The following is an 18,713-nucleotide window of genomic DNA, read 5'->3' on the forward strand; positions in this document are numbered from 1 at the left end:
ACAAAACCGCGAGACGCTCCACTTCCAACAACAGCGCTCCGCCGTGATCAACGCTCGCAATGAGTTGGGCATGTTGAGTAAAATCCAATCGTGTCGGCCACGTAAATTAATCCTCTCTGCTCCTGGAGCATTTGCTACCTTAGGCGGTACCGATTTCAGCTCTGGCGGACTTGGACTTTAAGAAACAAGCGCGCGCCTTGTCGCTGAGCGGCACAATGGGCAGCATTGTGCGCAGGTGTGGTGTGCCCGCGCGCGCGCGTGCCTCTCTTAGCGGACGCCTGGACGATTTCCCTCGCCGCAAAATAACAAAACAGTTCGAAGAAAGTCGAAGGGACGGCTTCGCGGGGAAAAAAATAGGGTGGGTGGGTTGGTGGGTGGGTAGCTGGGTAGTTTGGTTGGTGGCTGGGCTGGTGGGTGGGTGGCTGGGTTGGTGGGTGAGTTGGTTTGGGAATGGGTGGATTGGTTGGTGGTTGAATTGGTTGGTGGGTGGGTGGGTTGGTTGGTGGGTGAGTGGCTGGGTGAGTTGGTTGGTGGGTGGGTTGGTGGGTGGCTGGGTTGGTTGGTTGGTGGCTGGGTTGGTGGGTGGTTTGGTTGGTGGTTGAGTTGGTTGGTGGGTGGCTGGGTGGGTTGGTTGGTGGGTGGCTGGGTGGTTTGGTTGGTGGGTGGCTGGGTTGGTTGGGTGGCTGGGTTGGTTGGTGGGTGGTTGGGTTGGTGGGTGGTTGGGTTGGTGGTTGGTTGGTTTAGTGGGTTGGTGAGTGCGTGGGTGAGTGGGTTGGTGGGATGCCATTCCTTTAAACAGGATGAAAATGTAAAAAAGGAAAATATTTGGTCTGAATAAAAAAAGAGTTAGGATTGTTTTCTAGCTAAAAATTCCGCAGCACCTGTTTAAACAGTGCCGGTGGAAAGCTGCAGAGAGGCACGAAGCCCTCATTCGTCATTTCAGTGGTTGTTTTTTGTTGGGAGGTGGGGGTGCTGTTTTTGAAAAGTGCCTTTAATTATTGAGAGATATCGCACGGTCATTTAACCACGGAATGTGGGCAGCGAAAACGGCGAAAGCGGCGTCGAGAAACGGAGAGAGACGGAGAGCAAAAGAGGAACGGCGTAGATTGGAGAACGTGAGACATTGCACAGAGTGGCCCAAAAGTCAGGACACATAGGGTTACATATGCTTGGTTCTTTCAGTAAAGTCACGTAAGATGGAAATAATAATAAAATAATACAAATTCAACATAATATAATAAACTTCTCACCACGTTTCGGCCACAACGCAAGCAGCCATCCTCAGGTGAAGAAACAGAGCTGTCGGAAAGACAGCGTCTTAATGAGCACTGCTAAGCTTGGCAGCGTATTTTAAGCTGGGTGGAAATAGGAGAGATCCTTGACCAAGGAGTTTATAAATCACATATAGTGTTAGTATGCAGGGTGGCCGAAAAGTCAGGACACGGTTATTTTAATTCAGGTTGGCCTAAAGGTCAAAACGAAGTTAAGTGCCTTGAATGAAGGCGCTGTCTATATATATAAAAAAATAAGATTATAAGAGGACGCATGTACGTTGAACTTCTTCTTGGTTCTTTCGGTAAAGTCACGTAGAAGGGAAATAATTAAATAATAATAAAACATAATATAATTCTCACGACGTTTCGGCCACAACGCAAGCAGCCGTCCTCAGGTGAAGAACAGGTCTGTCGAGAAGACAGCGTCATTCAGACGCTGTCTTCGCAGTCACGAAAGCTTTAAATCGAAATTTACGTTGAACTTCTTTCGCACCGTACGTAGCCACCCGTGCTAATCGGAGGTTGCGAATATTGCGGTCACGAAGGAGACGGAGCTCGAGTGAAATCGCCTGGTGGTGCAGTAGAGCCGTGGCTGGGTGGATCGCGAGTTACACAGCAGCAGGGCCGCGAGAGGTGACGGCGGTGGCTTGGGGAGGCCTCCATCCAGCAGTGTGTCGACCATGGCTGCTGATGACGATGATCCTTGGTTGAAAGAGCCGTAGCGCATTAAACTAAACTCAACTGTCTGTTATTGTTACTATATAAGTGAGCTACTATGCAGCGACCTGGCTATCACAGCTCATCATCAACACGTGACGTTGATTCTAAATGTGGAGGGGAAAACCGGAGGACCCGGAGAAAACTCCACGCGACCACGTGGAGAGAGAGAGAGACACGCAGACTCCAAATATACAGCAGCAGGCGTCAGGGTCGCCATGAAACCCAGGATCTCCTGTATAACAGGCGAGGTAGTTAACATCTTCACTACTGTGATGATGATGAGAGAGGGAGACACGCAAACTCCAAATATACAGCAGCAGGCGTCAGGGTATGCATTAAACCCAGTACCTCCTGTAAACCAGGCGAGGTAGTTAACATCTCACCACTGTGATGATGATGATGATAGAGGGAGACACGCAAACTCCAAATATACAGCAGCAGCAGGCGTCAGGGTCGGGATTGAACCCACGACCTCCTGTATACCAGGCGAGGTAGTTAACATCTCCTAGCCAGCGCGGCTGCTACGAACTCAGAAAACCTGAGTTTGATTCCCGGCCACGACTAACATCAGTGGGGAGCGATATCTGAACCGGTACCCCCCTCCCCCCACTACCCTTCAACAAACCCGCATTGACCAGCGTGGTGAAGTATGGTCAAACCCCCATAATCGACACGGGCGCTGGGCGGGGCAGTCTCCATCCAGCAGTGGATCGATCAAAGCGCTGTAATCGACACGTTAATTGCTATTGGTTGCCGCCAAAAGATGTTTGATAGTTAAAATAGTGGGTTCTGGTTAATAATGAACTCAACCGTTATTAGGTTTTCCCAGGGCTTGTGTTAACGCTGCCCGTGCCATTAATCTGTTATTGTTTTAAAATTGTTGTGTTCATAAGATTGGTAACAGTTTAACACGGCTTGCTCGTGTGTGTGTGTGGGGGGGTAATAAGCCCTCGCTTAACGCATTCACGCGATAAGGCGTCGTCGCTATAAGGCGCGGTTCTTCCATTAGGGAACACTTTTTGCACAACACTAAACGCACAGTTATAACGCTGAACGCACACCGATATAACGCTGAATGTGCACCGTCATAACGTGAAACGTGTACCGTTATAACGCTGAATGTGCACAGTTATAACGCGGAACGCGCACCGGTATAATGCAGAAGGTGCACCATTATAACGCAGAACGTGCTCCGTTATAATGCGGTAACGGTGATACGGTAACATGGAGTGATACGGTAACCCCTTATTTACCTGTCCCCGCCATCTCACCACGTCGTGTGCGTAGGAGTAGTGACACCGTACCTCGACAAGCTTTATCGCTACTCCCTTACTTACGGGGAAAATTGTTTTCGCTTAACTTGTCAGGAACGCATCTACTACCGCTACTACCGCGTTAAATGAAGACTCGCTGCCCCGTACACGCAAACAGACCTGAGTATAAAACTCTTGTAAATCTTCACCAAATTACATTCCAGAGTGATTTTTTTGTTATTTTTGTTCACCACAATCACATTGCAGACACCTTGAACATTGAAGCACCTGTATTGCACTCTCTGGCATAGCGCCCCCTAACGCCAGGAGGAGCGTAGAGCAGGTGACGTGCCAATTCGTTGCTCGTGGACAGACGCGTGCTCTGACTAGCGGCCAGAAGTGGTAACTGCGGGTGTGAGAACAGCATGGGCAGAAAGAAAGACAGATACAGGTAGTCCTCTACTTACGATGGAGATGCGTTACGACGGCCCCCATCGTAAGTCGAAAATATCGTAAGTCGAAGATGGCCTCGCCGACCCAGGAGTCTTAAAGAATGGTGATAATTTAATTTTTTATATTTTACAATTTTGTCATATCGCCATCGTAAGATCGAAATATCGTAAGTCGGACCATCGTAACTCGGGGACTATCTGTACACGGTAGAGCGACCCACAAGGGGGGATTTCTGGGCCAAGGGTCAGAGCAGTGACATGCGGTGAGGTCAATGGCTGGGGAGGCACTGGCTCGTGTCAGAGCCAGATTCACACACTGAGGGGGCGTGTCCTCACTGAGGTGGGCGTGTTAGACACGTCCCCCTCAGTGAGGCAGATGTGATAGCTGCCTCCCCTGGTGCTTTTTCATTGCAGTTTCATGACGAGACCAGCGAGCCTAAACATATTATACACGCACGTAAAATAAGTTACCTGGAGTACGGAAGGCGAGGACATGAAATGAAGGGGTCTACAAACATTACATTGGTGACATACTGAGATAGTAACAGGCACGCGCTTATTGCCCACGCTCCATCCAGTTACTGAGGGGTTGTGCAATCAGAGGGGAGGCTGAGCTCGTCGCTGCCTCACCTCTCGTCTCTTCCTGTATTTTCAGCGTAGCTCCGCAAATTTGGCGATTTTGACCATAAAAATGATTGGAGTCGTACAGAAATGACATTCATAACACAGATCAGTGGAAAAATCTTAATTTTTAATTTATTTCATAATTTTTTATTTTTCATAACAGCTATTTTCAATTGGAGTATGTCAGGTGAGGCTCTGCCTCCCCTGCCTCCCCTGACCGCACGTCCCTGGGACAGAGAGGAGATCCATCTGAGAGGTCCCTGAACCAGCTGGAGAGTTCGAGAAAGTGGACGTGACCAGGACGGAGCCACGCCCACGCTGGGAGAATATAAGGGAGCGACGAACGGGGTTCTGGGCTGTCGTGGTGGTCGGAGTCCTGGTTTTCGTCGCTGTCGTCTTTGTCATCGCTTCGTCGTCGTCGTCGTCGCTAGATAGTCAGCCAGCGATCTAGTCAAGTCGGCGCCGTCGAGCTAGACTGTCAGCGTTGTATTCCGTGCTGCCGAGTTGTCGTCGTGTGAGTGTGAGGTTAATAAAGGAGAAGCCTCTGCAGTTGCTGTCTCCAGAGTCGTTGCACTACGGTAGCACAACACGAACGAGGTGGTTGTGTGTTGGAGAGCAAATCCACGACATTTACAATCTGAGTGCGACGTTTCGCCAGTTATTACATTTAGCATCGGCACGTTCTGTTTACGTGACAATCTTACGGGTGGTGGCGGGTTTAACGACACATTTATGTTTGAGAATAGGTTTTCCCCTTTTTGCTGGCAACAAAACAGCTGTGTTAAGATTTTAAAACACCAAACTGAAACCTATTTACAAGGAATCATGTCTGCATTAACCACAATGCTTGTGGTCAAAATGCAAACAAATAACACACTCTGATAATGTATGCATTGTCTTTTAAACTGATTGGTCTACACCAGAGACGGCTTTCTTTTGAGCCTCGTCTCAAAACGGTGTTAGACCAGAGGACGCCAAAAGGCGTACGTTTATATTTACGCGATCTAACCCAAAAAACCTCTATTATGGATAACATCGGTCGTGAAAGCCCTACTACGTGTTAAACAACTTCCTCTGTTTCATCAAACCCCATGCGTTTAAATGTCGATTTAAAGCTTTCGTGACTGCAGGGATTCATATTCTTGGTTCTTTCGGTAAAGTCACATAGAAGGGAAATAATAAAATAATAAAAATAAAACATAATAAAATACAATTCTCACGACGTTTCAGCCACAAAGACTTTCCGACAGACCTGTTCTTCACCTGAGGACGGCTGCTTGCGTTGTGTCCGAAACGTCGTAATAATGATTTTATTGTTTTATTTTTATTATTTTATTATTTCCCTTCTACGTGACTTTACCGAAAGAACCAAGAAGATGGACCCCATGCGTTTGTTCACATTGTACATTATTTTTTGACGATTGAGACTCAAAGTGGGCAGGGGGGGGGGTGCAAGGCTGCATGCGTAACGGTTAAGAACTCTACAGCGTTGGCGAGTTGGTGCTGATGATATCTCACACCCACCCACCAACACCTCGTTGTGTGTCACCACCGTGCCAGCCTTCCGTAGGTGTTGCTGACTCGCTACTGCTGCGACAAACAGCAAACTTGGCCCCCCCGCCCCCATCACCAGCACTCCCAAAACGGTCTGTTACAGGCTACACGGGGGATCTTTGTCTTTGTGAATTGCTGATGTAGAGCGGAAGGAAGGAAGTTGCCGTGGTCTGATTTCTCTGTCGAGAAGAAAACTCCAGCCTTGTTTATCCAGACGCGGGGACACGCGGAGACACCGGAGGCGCAGAGGGACACAGAGACACCGGGCGATACGGAGAAACAAGGGGACACAGAGACATAGAGACACCGGGAGACACGGAGACAGAGACACAGAGAGACACAGAGACACCTTGCGACACAGAGAAACAAAGGAACACAGAGACATAGAGACACCGGGAGACAGATACGGTAATCCGGAGACACGGAGACGCAGAGAGACACCGGGCAACACAGAGACACGGATACACCGGAGACGCAGATAGACACAGAGACACGGAGACACCTCACGACACGGAGAAACAAGGAGACGCAGTGACATAGAGACACCGGGAGACACAGAGATACGGAGACATTGGAGACGCAGATTGACACAGAGACACCGGGAGACACAGAGACACCGGGGAGATACAGCGACACGGGGACACAGAGACATCGGAGACATTGACACACGGATAGGCGCACACAAGTGTACTGACATACACACTGGCACACCCAGACACACACACACACAAACTAATACACATGAGCACTCTGACGTACGTACACACACAGAGACATACACACTTAGGTATGCACACAGGTCTGCAGACACGTACACACACACAGACACATCGGGATACACACGGACAGACACAGACGCACACACGCCCCCTATCAATGTCTTTCCAAGCGCTTTTTTTCTACCAGATTTAAACGACAACTTGGAAAATGTTGCCTATTCAAGAGATCGTCACTAGGGAACAGTTAAATGTAAGTACTGTGTGTGTGTGTGGATATGCGTGTGTGTAGATGGCCTACCACCCTCTCGTGTGCCGTACCGGCCTTCATTGGTGCTGCTGCTACTCGCTAACAGCACTTGCCCCAACAGTCTATTAAGGCTATACGGGAATCTTTGTCTTTGTGTGGGTGAGTAGGCGAGTGAGTAGGTTAGTGAGTGGGTGGTGTAAGTGAGTAGATGAGTGGTGAGTGAGTGGGTGAGTGGGTGGGTTGGTGGGTGGGTGAATGAATGGGTGAGTGAGTGGGTGAGTGAGTGTGGCTGAGTTGGAGATAGGGTGACAATAGTGCCTGTGTATGTGTGTGGGTGAGTGAGTGGTCGACTCAGCCTAAAATGAGTACCTGGCGCGGTGTGTAAAATATCATCGCCACTGGGGAGACAAAGGCGGCCGGGCGTGGTGCTGGCTACCCACCCCATCGTTTGCCGTTCTGGCCTTCATAGGTGCTGCTCGCTAACAGCACTTGCCCCAACAGTCTGTTAAAGCTATACGGGGAACTTTTGTCTTTGTGCGGGGAACGGTGGCGTTACGGTTATGGTGCAATGCTGAGTCTATGGGCAGTGTTGAGTCTATGGGTAGTGTTGAGTCTATGGGCAGTGTTGAGTCCATGCGCAGTGTTGAGTCCATGGGCAGTGATGAGTCCATGGGCAGTGTTGAGTCCATGGGCAGTGTTGAGTCCATGGGCAGTGATGAGTATGGACAGTGATGAGTCTATGGTGCAGTGATGAGTCTATGGTGCAGTGTTGAGTCTATGGTGCAGTGTTGAGTCTATGGGCAGTGTTGTATGTATGTTTAACTTCTTTCGCACCGTACGTAGACAACCGTGCTAATCGGAGATGCAGGGTTGGGGGGGGATAACAAACTAGACAGACACAAAGCAGTTCGCCCAACAGCGGGATTGAGGGTGATGAAGTATAAACAGACGGTAGGAGCAGCAGCAGCGCCACGTAATTGGTTTCAAATTCACACGGACAAAAACAGCCCAGGTTTGGAATGAAACCGAGGTCCCTCTCTGGCTGCGAGGGGCAACGAGTGTTACCCTGTGTGCCACCAACCCACCCTGCCATCCAAACTAATAATAATACTGGTCAACACACTTTTTCTGGCATAAGGTATTCCAACGGTTTAAAGGTAATTTTGGGGTGCTGATTCCAAATCTGGCATCAGTTTTTGTCTATCACATCAGGTTTTGAGATATCAAATATTGCATTTTCAATAAAAACTGCAGACGAAAAATATTAAATAAATGTGGATATCTACATAAAATTATATTTTAAACACACCATCCTAAAAATACAGCACCATATTTTAACACTAAAGCAGTCACTGATTCGCAACAACTTGCAATCATAAGTGACAGAGTTAATTTCGGGTAAAACCAATGAAAATAGGGTATGCAGATAGCATAAAAATGAGATGTGATAGAGCAAATCTGAGATCAGATTTGGAATCGGCACCCTGAAATTAGTCTAGAACAGCTGCAAAAGTCCAGGCCAGAAAAAAATATTTTTTTTTGTTGACCAGTGTAATAGTGCGTGATGTTAGCGGTTAGCGCTCCGAACCCGGCGTCCCGAGTTCGACTCCCCACGCTCGCGGGACGATGATCTGAAGCAGTTCCTGCTCCCCCCCCCTCCGCCAAGATCTACTGGGCAGCCATGAACGCGTTACCTCGGTGCGGTGTGGAGAAGAATGAGAAACCCAACACCCCATCAGCGCCTCGGCAAAACAAAAATGGCGACCCGGGCGTTGTGGTGTTTGTGGCCACGTGAGCCCCCGACATCGAATTCCGTGCAGAACTTCATGGGGTGGTTCATTCTTGATTTGAAGTTTTCGTGACTGCAAGGATCCATAGCCCCGGCATTTCTCCCACTTTAGTAAAACAAATTCTAGCTGTGATTTTCACACCTGATGATGATTGCTTGTGTTGCAATCGAAACGTCGTGATTTAATTGACTTTTATTTTTTTTTTCTATTTTTTTTTTACCTACGTGACTTTACCGAAAGAACCAAAGAGTATTCATGGGGTGGTTTTCCGCTCGCTATCACAGACATCTATCCCACCGTGCCATCAAAAACACCCAGCAACAGCAACAGCAGCAACACCACCACCACCCAAAAAAACACGCAAACGTGACAGCCACCGATCCCCAGGGGATGAATTAAATTCCGCGGGGATATTTTTGTGTTGTTGAATCCCCCCCCCCCCCCCATCTTTATCTCTCTCGGCTTCACGAACCCACGGGCGCCTTGAGGGGACAGGGCAACTCCTTGAACTTCGTCCGCCCATCGTAAAATCCCACGCGGTTTCCCCCACCCACCGACCCACCGACCTTCCACACCCTCCACTCCCACCCACCCTCCCACCCTGGGGAATACTTTTCGCGCGTATCCGTTATAACGCGGAACGCGCGGCCGTTATAACGCGGAACGCATGCCCGTTATAACGCGGTTCCCGAGCGCTCGCGTGTGAGTGTGTCTGTGTGTCTGAATGCGTGTGTGTGTCTGTGTGTCTGTACGCGCGTGTGAGTGTGTGTCTGTACGCGCGTGTGTGTCTGTGTGTCTGTGAGTGTGTCTGTGTGTCTGTACGCGTGTGTGAGTGTGTCTGTGTGTCTGTACGCGCGTGTGGGTGTGTCTGTACGCGCGTGTGAGTGTGTGTCTGTACGCGTGTGTGTGTGTCTGTGTGTCTGTACGCGCGTGTGAGTGTGTGTCTGTACGCGCGTGTGGGTGTGTCTGTGTGTCTGTACGCGCGTGTGGGTGTGTCTGTACGCGCGTGTGAGTGTGGGGAGCGGTAGTGCAGCTGTTAGCGCGCTGCGCTACAAACCTGGCAACCCGGGTTCGATTCCCGTTCACGGCCAACATCAGTGACGATTGTATGAATCGGTCCTGGGCCTCCCCTAGGTCGACTCAGCCTCAAATGAGTACCTGGTGCGATGTGTAAACATCGCCAGACAAAGGCGGCCGGGCGTGGTGCTGGCCACCCACCCCCTCGTGTACCGTGCCGGCCTTCATAGGTGCTCGCTAACAGCACTTGCCCCTACAGTCTGTTACAGGCTACACGGGGGAATCTTTGATCTTTGTGTGTCTGTACGCGTGTGCGCTGTGAGGGGGTTCAGCAAGTGTGGGGTCATCGCCAGCACGCTGACCGGGGAGTTTGGGGATTCCTTGGGGATGGATGAGTGTGGCTCATTATCTCAGGGACGCGATCTGGGTCTTCTAATTTACAGCCAACGGGGAGCGGGCGTGGGTGAGGTCACTGCTACGTGCAAACGCAAAGGTCCCCCGCATAGCCTTTGTAAAGAGGCTGCACGGGAGGCAAGTGCTGTTAGAGAGTAGCAGCACGGTTGGCTCGCGATGCCCGGTCGGGTGGTTTGGTGGGTGGCACGGGAAATCCCAAGGCAAGATGTGAACGCGGGCAGATAGAGGGACAGGGCACGGACATGCGGACAGACGGATGGCTGAGGGACAGACACAAGCAGACAGGGGCAGACATGGGCGCAGACAAGCGGACAACAACCGCCATTCGCTACTAAGTGGCGGTGACGGTGACGTCACCACGACGTCACCACGACGCTTGTGCCAGGCTACGTGCACCTTGAGGCCACGTGAAGTGTCGAACGCCCGCTGGCAGGAGGTCACGGGGCAGACCCAGGTTTCATGGGTCGACTGACTGAGATGACTGAGATGAGTGGCTGATGCACCACCTGTGCCCCCGACTGTGCCAACTTGCTGTGCTTTAGCCACCCGGCGCTCCGCGGACACACACAGACATACACAGAGACACACACACAGACATACACAGAGACACACACACACAGGCATACACAGAGACACACACAGAGACACACACACAGACACACAGACACACAGACATACAGACACATACAGACACACACAGACATACAGACAAGCGGACACACACAGACATTTCAGTTTTCAGTTTCATTGATTAGGTATAACAAAACAAAAAACATGAACAAGAAATATCTTAACGTGTCTACGCGCAACAGAAAAATCCTGGGGAAAACGGCAAAGTCTTCCTGAAAGAAAACACCGCATTTCAACGCTGTGCGCGAACATCCCATGCGAACAAGCGGACAGACACGGGCAGAAACACAGACAGACACAGGCAGACACGGACACACACAGACACACACAGCCACAGAGAGGCGAAGTTTATTTCTCAGCATTGCGTGTTGTTTGCTACAGGAAGAGAGATCGACGCGATCAAAATACCCGGGGCTTTGCTCTCCTCCACCCAAATCTGGTTCCACCCATCACCACCACCGCCACCGCTCGTTCCCCCGGGGTCACGGATAGAAGTTCGTGCGGGAATTATTTCTTTATTTGCGTTCTCAGCTCGTCGCGCTGCGAGCTTGTGGGCTGCCGTGTGTTTCGGTCCCATCGCCAGCGCCACCACCACCACCACCGTCGTCTGTCCGCCCCGCATCCCACAGACACAGAGAGGCGTGCTGAGTGGGGGGAGACGCGGGGGCAGGGGGAGACCTGGGAGACACTGGGGAGACGAGGGGGAGAGACGCGGGGAGACACGGGGAGACGTGGGGAGACACGGGGAGACACGGGGGAGACGAGGGGAGACACAGGGAGACACGGGAAGACACGGGGGAGACGAGGGGAGACACTGGGAGACACGAGGGGGAGACGTGGGGAAGACGAGGGGGAGACACGGGGGGAGACACAGGGAGACGCGGGTAGACACAGGGAGACGCGGGGAGACACGGGGGAGACGCTGAGAGACGACGCGGGGAGACGCGGAGAGACAAGGGGGGAGACATAGGGGGGACCTGGGGGAGACCCGGGGGAGACGCCGAGAGACGACACGGAGAGACGCGGGGAGACGCGGGGAGAGGCGCAGAGTCGTGGCATGGGCCGACTCTGCACGTTTTTTTCCAGCTTTCGAACTCGCGAGCGACGGACGGTCATTTACCTGCAGGTTAGTTTGGGGGGGTCGCGTGGTGGGGTAAAGTGTGGGTACCCCCCCCCGTACACCACTTCCAAGACGCATTGGTGTGTGAGAGAGTTGTGTGTGCGTGTGTGTACATAAGCACTGGGGAGACAAAGGCGGCCGGGCGTGGTGCTAGCCACCCCACCGCCCATAGTGTGCCGTGCCGGCCTTGGTTGTATAGGCGTATAAGATAAAGATAAAGATCTCCCGTATAGCCTTAACAGACCGTAGGGGCAAGTGCTGTTAGTGAGCACCTATGAAGGCCGGAACGGTACACGAGGGGGTGGGTGGCCAGCACCACGCCCGACCGCCTTTGTCTCCCCAGTGGCGATGTTTACACACCGCACCAGGTACTCATTTAAGGCTGAGTCGACCTAGGGGAGGCCCAGGACCGGTTCAGATAATCGTCACTGGTGTTAGCCGTGAGCGGGAATCGAATCCGGGTCGCCAGGTTCGTAGCGCAGCGCGCTAACTGCTACACTACCGCTCCCCTAGGCGTATGCACACATACACACACGTGTACAGGGTGTGCTTCAAAAACATGTGAACACTCCTGAGAATTTGCAACGACGCCACGGGAAAAGTGCGGCCTCCTTACGCGTTGACAGCAATGGTGAACACACGTGGGAGAGATTATTTGAGTTTATGAAGCTATTAACGTTACATACTCTTGGTTCTTCCGGTAAAGTTAACGTGGGTAAAGAAAATAAGAAATAAAAATAAAATAAAACATAAAATAGAAAAATTAAGAAAATTAAGAAAATCCATATTGTTGCAATCGAAACGTCGTGATTTAATTTTCTAAATGTTATCTTTTATTCATTTTATTTTTTTTTTTACCTACGCGATTTTACCGAAATAACCAAGAGTATATGGATCCTTGCAGTCACGAAAACTTCAAATCTAGAACTATTAACGTTACATGTGAAACGTCACGGGACTCAAATTGTAAATGTCGTGGATTTACTCTCCAACACACCGGTGGTCTGAAGTAGTCAACTAATTGGCGTTTTGTTCACGTGACAAACCTTACTGGCTGTGTCGGGTGGTGGAGGGTTACGACGCATTTATACTTACGCGATCTAACCCAAAAACCTTTACAATGAATACATTTGTTATCACATTACAGTTGTATTATCCGTTCTTTTCCATTAAAAACGATAGGTCCCCAATAAGCGTTAAAACATTTCTAAAGCACCCTGTATATGTACATATGCGTGTGTGTATCATGGGACCGTTTTGCCGGTGTCAAAGTATGAAACATACGAACAGGTTTTACCCTTGCTGGCAAGGCCGTAATTCTAATATAAATTATAATTTTAGTAATTATAATATAAATTATATTATTATAATATAAATTATATTATAATTACTACAATTATATTGGGAGGCGACACGTCTCCCCCCTCCCCCAATATTCAAATATGCTCGAAATGCCCGCCCCCCCCCCAATATATTGCTATAACATAGATTTCTGTTGATATAATTGTGGTTATGGTTGTACTTTATTAATCCCTAATCTCTGCCGTTACATACAATGAAACAAGAAAAGATAAAAAAGCAATGTAATACAATACACTATTAGACATTATTGTTTTAAAAATAACTAAAAAGTCCATCATGCGTGTTAGTCATTTAACGGTCTCTCGTGATATAGCGTTGCTCACCCCTACCTCTCAATGTTCTGATACGTGTGCCATTGTCTTACTGTTCGCCTTGTGGCATTCTCTGCTCTGACGCTGGTACAGAGACAAAGTCATAACGACGGCTGTCTCTGTTGGAGGCCGTTTCAAAGGCAACGCATGCAGTATCATCAGAGCCATGTTTTGTTTGCATGTGCACCACACGCACTGTGTGTTGTTAATGCAGTGCTGGATTACTTGCAAAAGGTTGAACCTATTTGGTGTTTGATCATCTTAACACAACTCCTGTGTTATTGCCAGAAAGGGGAAAACCTATTAATATTTTTCATGCGTGTGTGTGTGTGTTTGTTTTATGTCTGTGTGTGTCCGAGTTATGTTATAATGCAGTGTAGAATGTCCTCGAATTACGAACACACGCACTTACGAACCGGCTTCCAATATATTTAGTTTAAAATTGCGCTTATAACGCGAACTCGCGAGAAGTAATGAGTCAGCCTCGTGCTGGGAGTGAGCGATGTTGTGTGTGTGTATTAAAGTGTGTGTGTATGTATTAAAGTGTGTTTGTATGTATGTATGAAAGTGTGTGTGTATGAAAGTGTGTGTGTGTATGAAAGTGTGTGTGTGTATGAAAGTGTGTGTGTGTGTATGAAAGTGTGTGTGTATGTATTAAAGTGTGTGTGTGTTTGTTTGTTTGATAGTGTGTGTGTATGAAAGTGTGTGTGTATGAAAGTGTGTGTATGAAAGTGTGTGTGTATCCGTCTGCTACAGCAGAGGTGTAGGGAATTCCAAAAAGACCTACATCTCTGCTTTATTGACCTGGTCAAGGCCTATGATACCATCAGTAGGACTGGGCTCTGGGTTGTTCTTCGTGCTTTCGGAGTCCCTGACCCTCTGCTCACGATCATTAAGGACCTTCATGATGGTGAGCGGGCCCGGGTAAAACTACGTGGCCGGGAGTCGGAGCCTTTCCCTGTACACCTTGGGGTGCGACAGGGATGTCCTCTGGCTCCCACATTATTTAACATCTATTTCGACTGCGTAGTTCGTGAAGCCTTCAATAGCTGTACCGGGGGAATTACCATTTGGTACAGATACAATGGGAGGCTGATCGACGCCCGGGTGCGATCAAGGGATGGCTCCCTATTGGTCAACCACGTTATGTATGCCGATGATTTGGTAATAGCTGCTCATTCAGAAGAGGAGTTGGAGACGCTGCTGCTGAGACTGGAGCGTGCCACTAAGAGGTGGGGCCTTACCATCAGCCCCACCAAAACTAAGCACCTGCCTGGGTATTTTGTACCATCGGGCACTCCACCCCCACAACTCCCAATCGGTGATGGGGCAGTTGTGGAGAGAGTAGAGAGTTTCCCATACCTGGGCAGTGTGCTCATGACCGGCTCCAGTTTATCAGCAGAGGTCTCACTCCGAATCAGTCGAGCGGCAATATCTTTTCATCGGTTGCGTAACGCTGTGTGGAAGCTACCTGGTTTGTCGCTCCGCACGAAGCTTCAGGTCTTCTCGGCCACGGTCATTCCCTCCCTTCTCTATGCTTGCGAAACGTGGACCCCCCTAGTGGAGCATCTTCGCCGGTTGGAAACATTTAGGCTGGCCTGCCTACGATCCATCCTGGGTTTAACCAGGCTGGATTGTGTGAGGAGCTCACAAGTCCTTGAAAGATCTGGGCAAAGTCCCATCAGTGAGCTCCTCCGGCAGGCAAGGCTGCGTTGGCTGGGTCATGTAGCCCGCATGCCCAGCCACCGCATGCCTAAACAGCTTTTGTTCGGCCGGATCGAGGGGGCTAAACGGGCGCGGCACGGGCTAGAGAAGAGATGGAGTGATGTGGTACAGGAGGACGTGGAGCTGAGTGGACTTGCCGATGACTGGTACCAGCGGTGTCAAGATCGGCCTCAGTGGAGGAGGCTCGTGAAGGACGCTACTGGGCAGTTGGAGGCAGTCGCCCTCCAACAACAACGGAGGGCGGAGGAGCGACGCTCACAACAACGAGCGGAGCGCCGGGTGGCTAAAGCACAGCAAGTTGGCACAGTAGGGGGCACAGGTGGTGCATCAGCCAGTCATCTCGGTCATCTCGGTCAGTCGACCCGTGGCACCTGGGTCTGCCCCGTGACCTCCTGCCAGCGGGCGTTCGACACTTCACGTGGCCTCAAGGTGCACATGGCCTGGCACAAGCGTCGTGGTGACGTCACCGCCACTTAGTGGCGAATGGCGGTTGTTGTGTATGAAAGTATGTGTGTGTATGAAAGTGTGTGTGTGTATGAAAGTGTGCTTGTGTATGAAAGTGTGTGCGTGTATGAAAGTGTGTGTGTGTATGAAAGTGTGTGTGTGTATGAAAGTGTGTGTGTGTGTGGGAAGTGGTAGTGTAGGGGTTAGCGCTACGCTTCGCTACGAACCCGGCCACCCGGGTTCAATTCCCGCTCACGGCCAACTCCAGTGACGATTATCTGAACCGGTCCTGGGCCTCCCCTAGGTCGACTCAGCCTCAAATGAGTACCTTGTGCAGTGGGGAGTAAACATCGCCACTAGGGAGACAAAGGCGGTCGGGCGTGGTGCTGGCCACCCACCCCCTCGTGTGCCGTGTCGGCCTTCATAGGTGATTGCTAACAGCACTTGCCCCAACAGTCTGTTACAGGCTACACGGGGGATATTTGTCTTTGTTGCATGAATGTGCGAGAGTGTGGTGTGAGAGGTGTCTGTGTGTGTGGTGTATGTGTCTGTGTGTGTGTGTGCGAGTAATCTGTGTGTGTGTATGAGGGTGATGTGTGTGTGTGTTTGAGAGTGTTGTGTGTGTGTGTGGTGTGTGTGTGCGAGTGATCTCTGTATGTATGAGGGTGATGTGTGTGTGTGAGAGTGTTGTGTGTGTGTAGTCGTGCACACACACACCCAGCAACTCCCCACACATCCGCATTTAGCTGGAAAACAGGTGCACGCCTATAGCAGATTTCCTGTCCCATGCACGGATTCATGACCCGAGCACTTGCAGCATAACACTAGCCAGTCGTACACAACAAAGGCAAAGATCCCCCGTGTAGCCTTACCAGACTGTTGGGGCAAGTGCTGTTAGCGAGTAGCAGCACACTCCCACATAAAGACAAAGATCTCCCGCGTAGCCTTACCAGACTGTTGGGGCAAGTGCTGTTAGCGAGAAGCAGCACCTATGGCACACGAGGTGGATGGATGGCCAGCACCAACCACGGCCGCCTTTGTCTCCCCAGTGGCGATGTTATTACGCACTTTTATTATCATTATGGATGGCAGGGTGGGTAACACTCGTTACCCCTCGCAGCCAGAGAAACGTCGGTTTAATTCCAGACCTGGGCTGTCTTTGTCCGTGTGAAGTTGAAACGAATTAGGTGGCGCTGCTGCTGCTCCTACTGTCTATTTATACTTCATCATCCTCGACTCCGCTGTCGGGCGAACTGCTTTGTGTGTGTCTAGTTTGGTGTGTCCCCTTCCCCCCGCAACTCCGATTAGCACGGTTGGCTACGTACGGTGCGAAAGAAGTTCAACATACATACAACACTGCCCATAGACTCAACACTGCCCATAGACTCAACACTGCACCATAGACTCAACACTGTCCATAGACTCACCACTGCCCATACACTCAACACTGCCCATAGACTCATCACTGCCCATAAACTCAACACTGCACCATAGACTCAACACTGCTCATAGACTCAACACTGCACCATAGACTCAACACTGCACCATAGACTCAACACTGCTCATAGACTCAACACTGCACCATAGACTCAACACTGCCCATAGACTCAACACTGCCCATAGACTCAACACTGCACCATAGACTCAACACTGCACCATAGACTAAATACTGTACCATAGACTCAACACTGCACCATGGACTCAGCACTGGACCATGGACTGTTTGTTGTTTTTTGTTAAGTTTGTTGTCCTTCCTCTGCACCTCCGATGAACACGCTTGGCTACGTACGGTGCGAACGAAGTTCAACATACGTACACAAGGCTCGTGCCTTATTTATTATGTCACTGAGATTCTCCCGGCCGAAGCAAAAAAAAACTCGAATAAAAATGAAATAATGAATGGAGCACAATTTCCCTTTATAGTCGGAGCACAGTGAAGGAACTGTGGACTGGCAGAGTCTTGGAATGTGTGTGGGCATTTCTAGAGTCGCGGAGACACGCACACACAGCACACACAGCACACTCACTCAGCACACTCACGTCTCTGCGGCTCGCTACGGTGTTGGATGCGGAGCGAGCGATCCAGGTGAGATCGTGAGTCACGGAGATTTTTGCCTTGTACGTCCGTGTGTGTGTCTGTCCGTGTGTGTGTCTGTCCGTGTGTGTGTGTCTGTCCGTGTGTGTGTGTCTGTCCGTGTGTGTGTGTTTGTCCGTGTGTGTATGCGTGGAGAGCGGTAGTGTAGCAGGTAGCGCGCTGCGCTACGAACCTGGCGACCCGGGTTCGATTCCCGCTCACGGCCAACACCAATGACGATTATTTGAACCGATCCTGGGGCTCCCTTAGGTCGACTCAGCCTCAGATGAGTACCTGGTGCGGTGTGTAGTAAACATCGCCACTGGGGAGACAAAGGCGGTCGGGCGTGGTGCTGGCCACCCACCCCCTCGTGTACCGTGCCGGCCTTCATAGGTGCCCGCTAACAGCACTTGCCCCTACAGTCTGTTAAGGTTATACGGGGGATCTTTGTGTGTGTGTCTGTCCGTGTGTTGTATGCGTGGGGAGCGGTAGTGTAGCAGGTAGCGCACTGCGCTATGAACCCGCTCACGGCCAACACCAGTGACGATTATCTGAACCGATCCTGGGCCTCCCCTAGGTCGACTCAGCCTCAAATGAGTACCTGGTGCGGTGTGTAAACCTCGCCACTGGGGAGACAAAGGCGGTCGGGCGTGGTGCTGGCCAACCACCCCCTCGTGTACCGTGCCGGCCTTCATAGGTGCTGCTCGCTAACAGCACTTGCCCCTACAGTCTGTTGAGGCTACACGGAGAATCTTTGTTGTTTGTGTGTGCGTGTGTGTTGAATTTCTTTCGCACCGTACGTAGCCAACCGCGCTAATCGGAGGTGCGACCGGTTGGGCGGGGAAGGAGAACAAACTAAACGCACGACACGCGGCTCTAAAGAATTGAATTCGTCAATCTGGATGATGTTGTAAAAGTGCATCATAGCTCCGAGTGGCCTCCTGTTATCGGAAGGAAGAACGTTCCAGACGACCGCAGAGGCG

Source organism: Lampetra planeri, chromosome 65, assembly GCF_965212315.1.
Source record: "Lampetra planeri chromosome 65, kcLamPlan1.2.h2, whole genome shotgun sequence".
Lineage (NCBI taxonomy): Eukaryota > Metazoa > Chordata > Hyperoartia > Petromyzontiformes > Petromyzontidae > Lampetra > Lampetra planeri.